We start from the raw sequence: 17,069 nt of genomic DNA, 5'->3' as shown, positions 1-17,069 counted from the left end.
ACTGTAACGTTGTGCCTCCAAGAAGGCTCCTATCCCCATTCCTGGACAACAGCAGGTGCTTGGTGAAGAGTGTAAGAAGGGTGACACGAGCATGGTGACATGTCTGAACACCCTCTGGTTTTTTCATGGCCCTTGACCATGGCTGGTCATGGCTCAAGCTGGCACGGGGACCTGCCAGTGTGAAGGCAGACATTGGTGTGATGTGTAAATCCAGAGCCAAGCCTGAAGGGAGGGGAGGGCAAGGAGGCACACACAAACATGAAGAAGAAGGGTTGTCCCCCAGGCAGGCTGGAGCTTGCCTGAAACATTATTTAACAGGCGGCTTCATCTACCTGGAACGTGCTGTCTCCAGTACAGTCCTGCCTGATCACACCCATACCAGCCTTTGCTCTTCAATAGCTGTTCAAATGCACTGGCTATCATACTGGGTTTTGCTACTGGCTCTTTTTGGTAAGTCGTATTTAGTGATCTCACCCTTCATGGGAGAAATGTGGCTGTTAGGATTTGGTCTCTGTTAGGTGTTTGATTTGGGGTTTCCCTGATCTTGGATCAATGTTCTCTGAATTGCAGAGGCTACAGGCTACCGTCTAGCATAATTTAGGAACAGAAAAATATGGCACATAGGTGCAATCGCACCCAGCCCTTTTATTGGTATATACAGCGTAGCTGTGATCTTGAAGGAGCATGTTCCCAGGGGCTCCATGTGTTGTTTAGTGTTAATGGCAAGTCATAAAATCCTAACCCAGGCTTCCTCCTGAGCCTGAGTGCCTCTGCTGGTAGCCTGCTGCTCTTGCTCCAGGCTCTTCCGCTTCACGCATTCAAATGCTTTTATTTTATGTGGTTGGATGTAATGGGACTCACCTGTTTTAACTGCCAAGCTAAGTCAGCAAAATAACCTTGAATCTCTGTGAAGATTTCTTCTAGTCTCCTGCAATCACTGGATTACTGCTCTCCTCCCCAAAATGTTAACATCTCCTTCCCTGCCACCAGAGAAAATCCAAAGCCCTCTAAACCATCAGTGCAAGAATTAAAGCTGTCACAGTCATACAGTTTCCATAGGTAGCACTTTTCATGTTGGTTAATGAACTTTTTGAGGGCCTTATTACTATGGCAGTAGAATTGCTTGGTGGCTTGTGTGGAACAAATAAAACGGGACTAAAATTGTGACTGCAAAAGTTTAAAGGAATACAGTTACTGTGTGTTTGTTAATTCTATCTTTGCAGGAGGATAGCAGCTGCTTTTCTTTTCTTTTTTAACAGATGGAGTGATTTCTCATGTAGTGTTACAGTAATGACCAACGTGACACAGAAGGAAAATTCTGTGACAATATGGTGAGCAAGATCTTATTGACAGCTCCACTTGGTTGTAATTTGTAAGCTCTATACTATTGCTCTATTCTTTTTTTTCTCCCCCCACCTCCCAAATGCTGCTTGTCTTTTCTGCCATATAGAATTAGATTTCAAGCTGAATCAAACAGTTTAATTTGAAGGACTCTTAGCTAAAAGCTGTTCAAAATGCTCACAAGAGTTTACACCCCATCACAAGTTTAAAAAACAAAAAAATAAAAAAGCATTGCATTATGAAACGGTGCGAAAATTATCCTGTATTTAATGTCTCTGTTGAGACAGCTGCCTTGATTCCTTCTGTAGCAGCTGATGCCTTCTCAAGGAAGGGAATTTCCCCCTTTGCAAAAGGAAGCTTAGCCCTAGCATGAAGGAGGACACAGCCCAAATGTAGGCCATGAATGACCAGAGAGTAGTGCTTGTAGCTTGCCCTATGACTAAACGGTGTGCAGGGGCTGGAAATAAGCCCAAGGACATGATTGCCAACCAAAATCTGTGACTTCTGCCATGCATAGAGGTGCCCACACAAATGCCACCATCCATTTGTAGAGGAGCTGAAAATCTACCTGGAGACCCCCACCCACAGCCCCTCTTTTGCAAGACAGCATTAATTTTGTCACTATGTGCATTGCTCCGTTAGGTAAAAGGCTCTACAAGTCCCCATAAGCTTCTCAGCTACCTTTATGGGGAATAAGCCACAAGGCAATCTATTTATGGGGTAGATAGAATGTTGTTCTATTCTTCCTTTGAATCTATTAAATTTGAAACTTGAAAAAAAAAAAGAAGAATGTTTGTTAGCTTGATACTAGCAAAGTAAAAAGTACAGTGGAAATCTTTTTTCCTAAAGGGAACGTTGCAAAATAACAGAGATGCTATTTTTCTGTGGATGATAAGGACGATAGAACCATCCAGTGGATTCGGCAGCAGTGTAAAGCAGAACTGCAGAGACTATCAGGCCAGTATGAGGACAGGTGGAGCCTGCACATGCTGCAGTCCTGACCTTCTCTGCTCCTGAGGGTTCTATAACCATCCTTGTTCCTGAGCACTGTGGACAGGCAAATTCTGCTCTTGGAAACGGTTCCCTAAAAAATAGTCCCAAGGGTTGGTTTTCATGCTTGCTACCAAATGCCAGTGGCTCTAACAATCCAACTGCACAATGTGTACAGTGCTAACACAGCCATTTCTTTATAACAGGGAGAAATGCCCCTAAGAGAGACATTTTCCTTTACAGTTCATAAATGGGACTTAACTTTTTGTGTTTTCTACACACACAAAATGAGGCTTTTTTGATCTCTATAGCAGATTTAACTTTAATTTCTGGAATTAGTGGAAACTTGTGATAGTGTTTTTCAGAAGGTTAGTTTGAATAGGGGGAGATTAGACTGATTCTTTATTTCGCATTAACTGCCTTTAAAATTTCTCCAAGTGAAGGGCTACCAGCCTGCTGCTCAGTGACTAATAAATTTGATTCATCCTCACTCCCCACAGGGTTATCCTCCTTCTTACTAATGTTTGACATTTTACATTTTAATTAAAATCACCCTCCAAGCAGCAAACCACTAAGAGAGTGACAGATATTCCTACTGCAACAGGATATAAGAAAAAGGGCAATTTGCTAACTGTATCTTCTTCAATAGTGCCTCTCACTTATTTGCTACGTGAGCACCTAATGCCTGTGTGTGTATGTGTGTGTGAGACAAGACAATGCCTATCTTAACATTCAGGGTGTTTCCAGTGTCCAAAGACACTATCTTTTAATGTCTGCATTTCAGTAGGAGCAACTGGGACTCAGGAGCAGCAGTGCTTGCTTGATGCTATATCCTTCCCTCCTCTTAGGCTACAAGTTGTGTAGCTTAAGAGAAGGGAGAAAGGGCAAAGAAGAACGAAGTAATTGTAAGCTTTGAAAGCAATTGCGATAAAAATACTGCACATTGCCTCATCTGGCTGATGGCTGCCCCAACCACTGATGATAGGCTGGTTTTGTGGGACTTTCCTGCAGAGAGGAGCAGAAAGAGGATGACTGGTGGATAAATAAACCTGGTGGACAGGTGTAGAGAGGGCGTGTGTGTAAAGACCTGTATTAGTCAGCACATTAAAACATCACAAGAAGCTGAAGAGCAGGCAGCAAAGCTGGTGTCAGTGGCAGCATGGAGGAGATACTTGGTGGGAGATGAAGCCAGAGGCTGGAGTGCATACAAAAGGTGTGGGGTGCACGAAGCTGGAGATCAACATTACAGTGTGCTTAGAAGGAAGAGGAGCTGATGCCATTGCAAAGGATTAATATCCCTTGCAGAGGGAGTCTGTGGGCCTCAAGAGGGGAAGTAACAAATGTTTTGATTATTTGAACAGAACAAAGGACGACCTGAAAATAGAGCAATGGGGTTTTTCTAACTGCTCTGTACATAAGTCAGAGAAAGGGTAATCCATGGAAGTTGCCCTCTAGTGTACAGAGCTTGATGACAAAATGATGGTAGAGCCAAAGAGACAAGGATGGATTCAGGCAGAGGGACAGAGCAATGCTGTAAATACATTGAGGAATTGTTGCCTGACTCTATATGGAGAGACAGAGGAGGGAAAGACATTTATCCGCTTCCTGAGGAACAAGCATGAAACCCAGAACATACCCATTGCTTATGAATCTTATCTACCTTTGACAGAGAGCTCTGGTGAGATGTGTCCAGGTGTTCATGACAAACCAATTTTTTTTAGATAGCAGTGGTTGGACATGTACAATGTAAAAAATTCCATGTTTCCTCATGCAGTTTAAGTGGCAAGGTTGTGATAGGGCAGTGTCACAGCCTACACCTCACTTGTTTCTAACCCAATGCAGCATCTTCCTGATTCTCACTTGTGTCTCTTCCTCCATCTCAAACCCAACAAAAAAAATTTTTTTTCTCATATGTACCAAGTCTGCTGATATTTAGAATTTGATTTCAAATGTTTTTAGAAAAGACAGTGTGCAGGAAGATCTTGCAAAATCCTGCAAGTTACAGGCTTGTCTGGGCCTTTCTGCATTATGATATGAAACCCAAAGGAATAGTGGAGAAATGACAACTCCCTTTCATGTGATATTCTGGCTGCCCTTAGGAGATGAACAGTGGAATAGGTGACTCTTTAAGAGAAATATACTGAATAAAGAAGAAGGCAGCTTAGATATAGTGGTATGAATATATGGGGAAAGAGAGAAAGCTGTAAGGTGAGGTTTTGCATTCACAGCTCATTTCTCCTCCCTTCTGGAACAGAAAAGTCAGAGAAACATGGTAGTTTCTCTTGAACAGCTTAAATGAACTGCATTTCAGCATCACCGAAAGCAATCAAGTGGGATGGACTGGTCTCCTGTAACTCCAGGGAGAGACCTGTTTTTGGTTTGCTGGAATCGCTGCTAGGTAACAAAACCTGTGTGTCATGTCCCCTTGGAAATAAAAGCTTGATGAATAAAAGTTGCTCTAAGAAAATAGTGTTTGTGTCTCCTCATGACTTGGTCCTTAGGAGGCAATTAACAAAAAATGCTAGAGGCGCCCCCTCCCATCCTGATGTCTCAATTTTGTGTGGAGGAGGCTCTTGTGTCAGCCCTGGTAGAACCACCTGGACTTCCTGAGTGCCATTGCTGGGTGTCTTTGTGTGGTTATGATGGAGAGGATTCGGGATGTTTTCAGAAGCAAGTTTCTTTGAAAACTGCGGGGGCGTGTGGATGCTTGGTCAGACTTTTTGAGTGCACACAGGTATGTGAAAATAGGAAGCAGACACCAGGTCTCCAGGAAGATGGGTGCAGTGCTGTACAGATTCTTACTCTCCGTCAGCCATTCCTCAGATATGTTGAGTCATAAGTTAGTCTACAGAGGCATGTGGAAAGAAAGAAAGAAACCCAAGCTAGCTAGATGATCTGAATTTAAAGTGGACTGATTAAATTCCATTAAATCCCTATGTAGATGTCCTTGTTCAGAATTAAGGTAAAGTAAGATAAGTCTCATAAAGGCCAAGTTAATTCTGAAGGAGAATATGTACACAGAGATTTAATGCGTTTTTAACTAATCCATTTTAGCAGTTAATTCAGATTAACTGTACTCAGTTTTCCTCTCTGACAAAGCCCTTCAAGGGAATGAGATATGGAAAAACACCAGTCTGAGCAGTGCAATGTTTTTAAACATCCCACGCTGTTGATTACAAAGCAGATAATTGGTGCCACAGCACTCCTGTACTGAATGACTGCATGCAGACCTACCTGTGTGGGTGCTGTCAGAGGGGACAGTGGTGTTGGGAAGGACTTGCTAAGAGCATCCTTGCTTCCAGGAAAGTGCTTTGAGAAATGCTGAAGCATGCTGGCAAGGCCTTGGCTAACCTGCTGCTACAAGGAATTTTGATCATTAATGAGGTGTCTGTGCTAGCAAAGTGAATCCTCCTCACAATGAATGTGGAGTCAGCTGATACCTGTGTCTGCCCATTGTTTGTGTGCCAGAGATGCAGGGTGAATGTTAATGGTTTCCCTCCTACCTAGAGTGATGTATTCTTGGGCCAAATCCTGTCTTCACTCTTTTGTGTAAACAAAGCATTGCTTAGCCCTGTGCAGTCTCTAGATTAAAAAGTCAAAACCTGGAGTTCAAGCTTTACTATTGATTTTAAAAATATATTGCAAACAATAGTTTAAAAGGAAATGGGAGATTATGAATAAATAATAAGGTGCATAGGTGTACAGGGAAAATACAGCAGTCCATAAATATAGTTAAGAATTCAGTTTTACAGTAAAAAGAAAGGGCATTAAAATGTAGATGACTAAAGCAATATGTGTGCAGAGGAATAATAATATACCATGAATTAAAATCTGCAACTATTGGGGACTAAATTGCTTTTACTACTCTATACATTTTTTTAAAGTACCTAGAGGCCTCCAGGTAAAGGTACTAAAATAAAAATATTATTATTATGGATTTTGGGGGGCAGATGAGTTGGAACTCAAGGATGTCTCCTGTGTTTTAGCTCTATTGCATGTGGTTAAACACACTGGGCCAAATTTATCCCTGGCCTGCTATATTTACTGTTGAAAGCACTTTGGAAAAGTGCATATTAAACCTATATGTTAAAAAGCACTGATTTTTGAGCAGGCATTTAAGGCCAGGCAGTAAAATCAAAGACGTTCTCTCAGGTCAGTTTAATTTTGGGTGAGGGGAGCAATTGCTCAGTCACATTGGTCCAGTGAATCTGAAACAACAGCGTGTGAAAAGATATGGTGGCAAAATAATGGCTCCTTGTGGGATAAGTGCTAATGCTAATCACTGGCTAGGCTATTTCTCAGTTTTTACTCATGGATTTTATCCTGGTTTTTTCACTGATTATTATTCTGCCTCAGTAACCACCAACGTAACTTTTCGCCCTGTTTCACAGGGAAATTTAAGGCCAACTTTTTCTGCTGCACTATGAAGTTCATGTAGGAAAATTTTTCACAGAATTGCTTAGGTTGAAAAAGACTTCTAAGACCATCAAGTCCAACCATTAACCTAGCACTGCCAAGTCCATCACTAAACCATGTCCCTCAAGGCCACAAATACATGTATTTTAAAGACCTCAAGGGATGGTGACTCAATCATCTATCTGGACAGCCTGTCCCAGTGCTTGACAACTCTTTCTGAGAATTTTTTCCCCCTAAGATTCAATCTGAACCTCTCCTGGAGCAACTTTGAGGCTGTTTCCTCTTGTCTTGTTGCTGGCACTTGGGAGATGAGACCCTCCACCTGGCTACAAGCTGTGGAAGGGAGCTGGCATGTTGGGGCTCAGCGTGGCTTTTGCTCAGCACTTGGGCAAGCATGCAAGCTGCTGCAGCGTTAGCCCTCATACTTGAGTGGAAGAGGATGTGGTGCTGGGGTGAGCCATGGCACCCAAATCAGCACTGCTGAGTACCCAGAGAGAGAAATGGTCAGGGACAGGGGCTGGAAACCAAGACTGGTCAATGTGGTCACCAGGGTGACCATAATGAAGCTATCACATAAAAACCTTGGGAAGAGGCTGAACTTGTCCATGGCAGGCAGCAGAGTTGGAAGAGGTTTTGATCCCAGCCTTTTTCTCCCTGGAGGAGCAGGAAACCACACATGGCCACTTTGAGGCTTTGTCCTATTTTTGTCCCCTTCATTTAAATGCTGTGGTCTGCAAAGAAGGACAAGGGAGGTTTCATTCTTGTCTGCCCCTGTTTTGCATCTGTGCTACATCAAGATTTGTGTGTGTGTGAGACTTAAAATCTGTGTAGTGAGTTAATAGGGTGCACATATGAAGAGGTATCTCTCTTTCCTAGATGCTCTCAGATGCATCGCCATGTAGTACTTGCCTTTTGCCTTTTATTTCTATTTCTGGTAGTTGAAAGTATCCCACTAGTTGCCATGCAAGCAGCTTGTACCTCATATGGCTTGGGTTTGTTACCCTGCACTTTCCTGTGGGGAGAGGCTCTTGGACTCAGTGCAGAGGCTGCGTTTTTATTGGCAAAATGGCTTCAATGCACAAACGGTGTGAGGGGAAGCTCAATTTTCTGTTCACTTTAAAGTATATGGATCACCCAGGCTAAAAGGATTCAGCTGTTTCCAGCAGCACCTTCACAGACATTTCTGTGATGGCTGCTGTGCCTCCTGGGAGGTTCGAGTCCAGTGGATAATGCCCTGCTGTGCTGCTTCGGCACAAGATGCCTGCCAGAAGTCAGTCCGCTCCTACCGAGATCAAGGTAGAGCTGCCACTGATTTTTAAGGCTGCATGGCTACAGACTAGATCAGGTGTGCAAATCATTCCTAGGGATCATGCTTTTTTTTCGTTACAAGTGTGAAAATAAGGTTATCCTCTCAGATAGACAATTTCAGCCCTTCTTATCCTTCAAGCTGAGGAAAGCCCTTTCTTATCATATCCTTTTCTTAATCGCTGTTTCCTGAATAGAGGTAGCTGAGTATGGAGGAGCAGGGCTGTCTGTATTTTGACTGTATAGCAATGCAATTTTGTTAAAACTGTGAATCAGGCAATTGGATCAATAGAAGAAAAAATTACCCAATGTTTCCATGCAAAGCTCAGTGAGACAAAAAGAGCAACTCTCCATCAGCTCAGGGCCTGAGCATATTCTCTCTCCAGTGATGCAAGCAATATAATTACTTTATCCCAGGTGAAACTGTTCCTAAAAGTGAGGAACAGCAGACAGAGCCAACTGTCCTGGTGACCCAGTTTGAGACCTGGTGTCATCTGCACAGTGGTTCCACACTGGTGTTATGAAAAAGCAGGTTCAAATGCAACGCTGCTGCCCATGCTGAGGGGTCTCAGATGCCTCTGCTCTGATGCTCCCAGTGATGGAGGAGCCAGGACTGGCAGCCTTCAGCATGGCAGGACAAGGGTAGCTCAGGCCCTCTGTACTGTGGCAGGATTCTCAAAATAAACCCTGCAAATCGCTTTTGGGGAATTCACTGTACACAGAGGAACTCCTGGCCTGGGCAAGCTCTTCCCTGCCTGGGCAAGCTCTTCCCTGCCATCCATCCTCATGGTCATCCTCCAGTGGCACAGACATCATGAGCTCACATCTGGGTTCAATAGTTCTACCCTTTGGTTGTTCCTGGCACTGAAGTCTGTCTTTCTGCTCCTGTTTCTGTTCCAGAGAAAGGCAAGTGATGTTTTGCCCATTCGATGGGTTGGTTGTGAAGATGTAAAGCCCTTTGGAGGAGATAAGTCCTGCCGGCATCCTATTTTGCAGAGCCTTATGCCTCACCCTGGATTCGAAGCACTGAGATCTGCCAGCCACTTTTCCAAGTCAGGAGCTGAAAACATCTGCATGGAGCGGGACTGACACATCTTGGGCATGGTGCTGGGGAGATAAATGTGACAAAGGGAGAAGAAAAAGTAATACCACCTCACTTTTTCCTATCTCCTTTTTTTTCAGATGGTAGGTTTTGCTCCCTTCCTTGTTGCAGAGGTAATGGAGGGCAGCAGTGGCGTGCCCAGGATGCCTTTGGGGTCATGGCAGCTGCTGTGACTAAAGGGGAGCGTGGTGGGCTGGCTGGATCAGGGAGTGTGCTTGCAGGAGGCAGCAAAAGTTTACATTTGTGAGAGCAAAGTGAAGAAGCATGGGATTGGAGAACACTGGGTGCTGCCATACAAGCACCATAGCCCCAAGTCTAATGGGTAATAGAGTCATTAATTCTGCTGATTAACTTGGCCTTGGGGTTCATGGAAATGACATCCACCTCCTTTATTTTTTTTCTTCTTTCTTTTTTTTTTTTTAAGCTCAAACTGTGGAACGAGGGAGCATAAAAAAACAAGCTAATTAGAGAGAAATCAGGAGAAAAGAAGCAGGGAGAAAAGAGAAGACAGTCTGAGCATTAATGAGACTGATTTGGGAAGAGGATGTGACAAGCTCTTCAAAAGCATTATTGTCAAATGTGTCACTGTTTCATAGACGGCTACTGCTACCTTTGAGCTTCACGCTGATAGTTAATGATTTGAAACTATAAAAAGATTGAAAAGGTAAAAGAGAAAATGGCAGAATCGACTGGATTTTAATGAGAGTACCCCCCTTCCCACTTTTCTCTTTTTCCATATGAAGCAGCCTTGGAAAGTAGAAAAAAAGTCCAGTTTCCCCCTGCCTGCTTGCTCTCTCAAGGCAAAAAATGTTCACAGAGGAGAGGAGAGAGTGCAGAGGTCCATCCGTCTCGCTCTGACCGCCATCCATCTTCCCTTCTGCAAACCCTCAGCTCTCCCATTCACTGTCAAGCAGTGGTGGGGTTGTGGTTGTACAGGCAGAGGACTGACAAAAATAAGCTGAGATTGATGGAAGAGACAGCTATAGCTCTTGTTTGTTTTTTTGTGACGTGCTGAGCAGAAGCAGTCTTCACACTGTGAAATGTAACAAAGAAATCTGAAGTGATTACACAGGTTCATTTGTCAGTATCACTGCTCCAGCTATTGCTGTGTGCAACAATGAGATGACAAGGCATTTATTGCTGATGGTTGGTTATTAGCTGCATTATAGGAAACATTAGCACAGTCTAGGATACATAGACCAGGGAGACAATAGCTTTCTGGGCTCCAAACTCAGCAGGGTAGCCTTGTCATTAAATTTGGTGGCACCAATTTAATTTTTTTTACAATAAATTGAAAGGAAACTTTGAAAACTCAGTCTGTAACCCTGCATTTACCTTAAGACTGATCAGCGTGCTTTCTTTGGATGCTACATTTTGCGTCAGAAAAACTGTGCAGCCCAGCAGGCCAGCAAATCTAAAAGATGCAGTGGAAAAGCCATATAATATGTGGCCTCTTGGCTGATCCCATCACTACCTTCCAGCCCTGACCTCCAAAGTGCCCCTCTGCCACTGGGGTGGACCAGGTTCTTCTCAACCAAATTGCAAGCAAACATACAAGGAGGAAAGTCTTGTATAGTTTACAGAAAGGCTTCTGTAAACTTTTGTTATGACCTTTGTCTTGCTTTTCCTATCTTACCTGGACCTGATTATTTTTTGCTTGTCTTGCCTGGGTCCTTTAGGGTCAGATTTTGGTATCGCTCTCATCCTTGCAAATGGCCCTGTAGAAGTCACAGGAAGTCACAGAATTGTGGAATGTCGTGGGTTGGAAAAGACCTTAAAGATCATCCAGTTCCAACAGCCTCTCCAGGGGCAGGGACACCTTCCATGAGACCAGATTGCTCAGAGCCCATCCTGGCTTTAAACAGCTGGCCTTAAATACTTACAGGTATGGGGCATCCATAACTTCTTTGGGCAACCTTTTCCAGTGCTTCACAACCCTAACACTAAAGAATTTCTGCCTAATACGTCATCTAAACCTACTCTCAGTTTGAATCCATTCTCCCTTGTCCTGTCACTACTTGCCCCTGTAAAAATGTTCCTTTCCATGTTTCATGTAGGCTCCCTAGGTACTGGAAAACCATAACTAGTTCATCCTGAAGCCATCTCTTCTCCAGGCTGAAATATCTGAATTCTCTCAGCCTTTCTTTATAGGAAAGGTGCTCCATACCTCTGATCATCTTAGTGTCGCACACCTGGACTCACTCCAACAGGTCCATGTCCTTCGTGTGCTGGGGACCCCAGAGCTGAATGCAGCACTGCAGGTGGGGTCTCATCAGAGAAAAAAAGTCTTTGACAGTGAGGGCTGAGTGTGGAAAGTAAAGGTTTGGCATGCATGGGATGTGACTGGATGACTGCCGTGTTTATTAAGCCATAAAAGAACATGCCTGTTCCGTGGCAAAAGCTGTGTTTGCACAGTGGTGTGAAGCCAGCCCTCAGTTCTGAGGTGAAGTGCCTACTTTTTGTAGCCTTTCAGTACTGAGTTGTGCAGTAAAACTAGAAACTCTGGTGGTGGCTCGTTCTTTTCAAGGAAGGTTTTTTTATTATATAATTCATTCTCTTATGAACTCAGTAAGTGAGTAATATATTCCCTGTTCCCTTTTTTCTGACACTCAGCTTCAGTTTATTTTATGCTACCATCAGATTTCCAGAATGCCCCAGATTTTGGCACTGACAGCACTTAAATAAACTGAAACGGTTGTCCTGGGAAGGTTGGAGGTTTTGACAGCTGCATGAGGGATCATGGGACTTCAGCCCATAAAATACCAGTGTAAGGGGAATTACAATGTTTTAAAAACCACTATCACTTGATAACATTGTAAATAGCAACAGGAGCTGGATTTGAACAGATTCAGGCCAAACCCAAGTATCTTTGAATATAAAAATGAAATTTTGCTGGAATCTCTTCATCACCAGATTTGCGTGAATCAGATGTGGGGTTTTTTTCATGTTAATGAAATTTTTCATATTCTGTGCCCTATATATTGTCTGCCCAGCAGTGAATTTAATCTAAACTGTTTGTTCTGGATTCATTGATCAGAGAGGTAACCTGAAAAGATTCTGCCAGACTCATACCCTTAAGATTCATAAGTCAGGTTGTAAATTTTATAGCATTTTTGAGGTTAAAAAGTGGTAATTTTCTTTCTAAACTGCATTTACCAAATATGTGTGAGAAAATTAATAGTCAGGTCTCTTACATTTATTGAGCAAGGTGATTTCGCCCCCCACTAGACACACTTTGGGGCACATCATCTGTCTCTGCCCAGAAATTAATTTTGCCTTGAACTACCCAGACAATACTGTTCCCTCCAGTTTCAGGATCACTGGCCATTCTCTCATTATTTCTGCTCTTGTGTTAATTTTGTCTTTAATTCCAACTTCCTGCTGAAATCCTGTGATTTCAGTGAAATCTGAAAATACAGGGAGCTGATGGCACCGTAAATCAGTTTAATTAAAGAATGTGTGCCTGCTGAACTAGGGTCCCTTGAAACAAACATCCTGTGTAAGATGGACACAGCAACACCTGTGGTCTAGCTTTCAAATGAGGGTATTTTGTAAAAAAAAAAACAAACCAAAAAAACCCCAGAGCAAATAATTTAATTCAACAATAAAAATATGAAACATCATCAACAACAACAACAACAATAATAATAGTACTAATAATATCATGCCACTCCAGACATAAGAGGATTTGAAAGGGTAGCCAATAGGTCTTAAATCTATGGTGGCAATTCAGAATCAAATAAGAATAACATATCTTTTGAGGCCATAAAGCTTGAAACTTGTCACAGAAGAGGAATCTAAACTCTCAGAAAAGAAAGCAATCTCTATTTGAGAACACACAGGCATTTCTGATGAGTACGGTCTGATGAGTCAGCATTTCAGCTACTGAGTTAATGCAGCATTTGGCAGCTGAGCTAAAAAAAAAAAGTATAAAAAAGCCCTTTGGCATGAACTTGGCTTCTGAGATATATGCAGTGAGTGTATCTCTGAGAAGTGGGAAGGTTTTTGAAGTTATAACAGAGGCTGTTTTAATTTGGGGCAGGCTCATTAAGGAACATGGTTTAAAAACATAGATTTTGTTCCCTCTGGCTGTACGCTGTGCTTCACACTAAACTTGGCAAAGAAAATACAATCCAAGAGAAGGTATCTGTATTGTAAGATAAAATGCCTCAAAGACTGCCTGCTTTGTGGCTGGCTCAGATCAGATAAGGGCTGCATCTATCATACCCTCCTCGTGGTGTAAGGCCAGAGCTAGAGGTATTAAGGGATATGCTAAGATGATGTGTCAAAATTTAATTTAAATCCTACTGCAGTCAAAAAGGCCAAATCTTTCAAAATATTAGATGTTTAGCAGCAGTTGGTGCCAATGGAGCTCTGTTGCCTAAAAGGGAAATGGTGGAAAATGACATAAACAAGCAGTTAGCAACCCTGCGTGCTGGTCCCACCTATTGTCAGCTGTTTCACTCAGGCAGAGGCACACCTTGCTCTTTGTAAAGGCTGAGCTGTGTTTCTGCTCGCTCTTCTCACGGTTGCCGCCTGGAATGTTAAGATTGGCTTTCAATATACAACTTATTGAGGAAGGGCAATGTCTGCTTTTCAGCTGAGAATGAAATGTTAGGCTAAAACGTAGACTTCAGATCCACAAGAATTTGTACATGAGAGAGCAGCAAGTAACTGATGACACACTTACAGGAAATGTATTAAATAAAAGTAAATTGTTCTTTCCCCTGGAGGATGCTAAACTTTCAGAGTAAAGTATTGACCAGCTATCCATTACAAATGATACACAGGTATTTCAGACAAAGGATTTTATTGTTACTATTAATCATTATTTGTGTCATGACAGAGCCTCTGAAGGCCTAGTGAAAGCAGATCACTGATGAACCAGGCCCAACAAATACTAAGAATTCATAGCTTAAATGCACAAGGGAGCCACGAGAAAGAGCTGTCTTATAAAAGCAGCACAGTGAGCTGCTGTGGAGAGAACACTCAGCCTGAAAAATGCAGCCGAGTCCTTGTGGCAGCCCCTGCCTGAGCAGCATGATTGCTGCCCTGAGCTAAGCCTTGAGGAGGCTGCAGGACCTAGGTTAACTTCTCTGCCCAGCACTGGGCTGGAAAACGTGGTTGAGTGGCTTGGAGATGGCACAGCAGCCTTTAGCATGGTGCTGTGTGTGTTCGTGCACCCACAGCACTTCCACCCCTGCAGCCAGCTGGCCGTGCAGGGGATCCCTCCTTCCCCTGGGCTGTGTTTGCTTTCCCGTGTGCGTGTGCAAAAAACACCAGTGGAGGACAATCAAAGTAATGAACAAACATTCAGGGCTGACCCTGAATGTTTGTGGTTGGTAGATTAAAACAAAGCCCGTTGCAGCAGAGTTGCTCAGGATGACCCTTGTAATTTCAGTTTTAAAGGTCAGATGGTAAAAACCACTGCTTTGCTGCTTGTAAGAAGGAGAGTTTAGCTGTAAGGTCACTTTGTTTTCACACTCTCAAAAATGTTACCTCCACCCTTCACAGGGAATATAAATCAAGTGAAAAACCACCCAGCAGGGTTATCAGGGTAACACTAAATCAACACCAGCTGCAGCTGCTAGGGGTGAATGTAAAATTTACAGTGAGGCATATGTCTATTGCTACTGAGCGATTAGCAGTATTCTCAATTAAAACATGCAAAGACCAAGATGATTTTTATTTTAGTGGTCTAAATAAAAGCAAACTTTGAGGCCAAACTAATCCAGGTTTTCAGTTCAGTGGTCATGGTGTCTCTAAATCAGGACCATATTGCAAGCTGAAAGAGGATAGGGAGGAGGGCAAACTTTCAGCAATTTAAAAAAAAACTGCTGACTAAAATCTGTATCTATCATCTTGTTATTGAAAAGTATAAGTAAAAGGTGAGAGAAAATTGTGTCTGATATGGGATGTTTAGTTGACAGACAGCTCATTGTAACAGATGTGGCTCCTTTTAAATAGCACCATAAATGAGATCCCAGAAAGACAAGGACAAAGGCTAGGAGAGAGCACTTAGTCTAATTAGACAGAGAAATCCATTTCCTTTTTAACTGAATGCTTCTCTGAATGTGCAGAGATTTCCAAGTTATGAAGCACAAGCAAAGGATGGAGGCTACAGCTATCAGTTCATAATCTGCAAGGCATGGAATAATAATGGTCCTCATTTTTCAAGCACTGATCTTCAGTAGTTTGTTAAACCTGCACATCAAGTCCTCACTTAAGCACCTGCAGATTAATGGCATGGTTAGAAAGCTTTTCATCTGGTGTGTATGTGGGGAGAAATTGTAAAGAAAGTCAAAGAATGGCCTTAAAATTTGTTCTGTTAAAAAAATCACAAAGGAAAGGACTGGTAGTCCAGATTTTTACTTATCCCAAACTTACAGGAGGTAAAAAAATTAAGACAAAGAAAGAAAGACACAGAAATGGTACTATGGTTTCTATAGCAATCAGGACTCCAGACCTGACTTGCCTTTCTGTGTGCTTTCTGCTGGCCACAAGATATTAAAGGCAGGACCCCTCTCACCTGACTTCAGGTCTTTCACTGCCAGTCTTTCATATATTACTGCCCTTATAAATGTACATGAACCAAAGTTTTCCAGGATCCTCCTACAGTTAACTTTGGGAGAGAGAGACATCTCCAAAATTTGTTTTATCTTGTCCAGGGCATGCATCTGAGTCTGGCACCTCTGGAGGGTTAATCTGTCAACCTATTGCCCTGCACTGGCTGCAGAGGACAGATGTTTCAGGTTAGCAGATGTGCTTCTAGACAGAGAGGTTGCTATTTCATGAGAAGTGATTTTGCACTTGTCACCAGGAAACAGAAAAATTTTCAACAGAGGTCTGCGCACTTGCTTATTTTTGATCTTTCTCTGTTCTACCCAAGAAGAAAGGGGAGGAATCAAGAAAGGGAAGCTCAAGGAAATGGAGAACATGACTAATTTTTGTTGACTGTTTTTGAGCTGAGCAGGCAGCCAAAATTTAGTGCCTTGGACATTATGTGGAATAACCAGTTATCCAGTTGAGCATTTTTGGTGCAACTTTTGTGTTTTTCTAAATAAGTAATTCTGCTTTCTTGGAAACTGGAGAATCAAATGAATGGAAAATGTTTCTCAGCTCTCACCTCTATACCTCTTCTGCCAGCATTTCCCTGACCTCCTTGAGAGCCTTTATTTGCAGTCCTGTTAGAGTGCTTACGCAAATCATGTCTTTGCCAGTGATTTTTGATGTTTTTCTGCACCCCACCAATAAGTAGCATGTGCTAACAGGGCAGTAGCAGCGAAGACAGAGCAATGTGGTTTTCAGAGAGCCATGAGAACCCAAAGTCTGTGGGACATCTTTAGTCTGGTTGCTGTCATGTATTGAAGCCTGGGCTGCAGTGCATTTTCACTGCTCTTGCCCGTACCAGCTGCATTGACCAGGAGGGATATACTAACATTAGTGAAAGACTAACTAAAAAGTCTGGCAAGAGACTGAAGCGAGGAGAAATAGAAAGTAATTTTTTTCTCCAAGGGAAAAAGCCTGAACCTCCTCTTCCAGAGCTCCTCTCTAAAAGAGTAGGAGTGGGAGCAGGGAACAATAAGCCCTGCTCCTTCCTACGTCTCCAGATATAAGAAGAATGACTAGGATAAAAACATCATTTTAGGAAGGATTTGGTTCTTCTGGGCTGTGCTTCTTGCATGTAAGGGAACGTTTCATTAATTTAAAGGGGAAAGCAAAACCTCTTGTCAGAATGACAACAGCAGCTTTCTAGATGGTCTGAGGAATAGTGCAGTGTCTTAGTAACATATAAGCCAAACAAATACTGGTTTTTTTGAGCATAAGATCTGCCAGACTCTTGCCAGTGGTGTTTAACAGGCAAATTGCTTAACAGTTACAGGATGAGTTCTGCAACTGGGATTTGTGCAGGTGC

The 17,069-nt window shown here is 42.7% G+C and overlaps 1 long non-coding RNA gene across 1 annotated transcript; it reads left to right on the top strand.

Annotated features, from left to right (window-relative positions):
- Positions 1–338: 338 nt before the first annotated feature.
- On the top strand, positions 339–15,546 carry LOC116446519. Its single transcript, XR_004241260.1, has 3 exons — positions 339–450; positions 1,260–1,331; positions 8,953–15,546. It is a non-coding gene; the product is annotated as an uncharacterized LOC116446519 (long non-coding RNA).
- The last annotated feature ends 1,523 nt before the right edge of the window (positions 15,547–17,069 follow it).

This window comes from Corvus moneduloides, chromosome 1, assembly GCF_009650955.1.
Source record: "Corvus moneduloides isolate bCorMon1 chromosome 1, bCorMon1.pri, whole genome shotgun sequence".
NCBI classification, from domain to species: domain Eukaryota; kingdom Metazoa; phylum Chordata; class Aves; order Passeriformes; family Corvidae; genus Corvus; species Corvus moneduloides.
The sequence above is the reverse complement of the archived record's forward strand: the minus strand, read 5'-3'. Positions and strand labels throughout refer to the sequence as shown.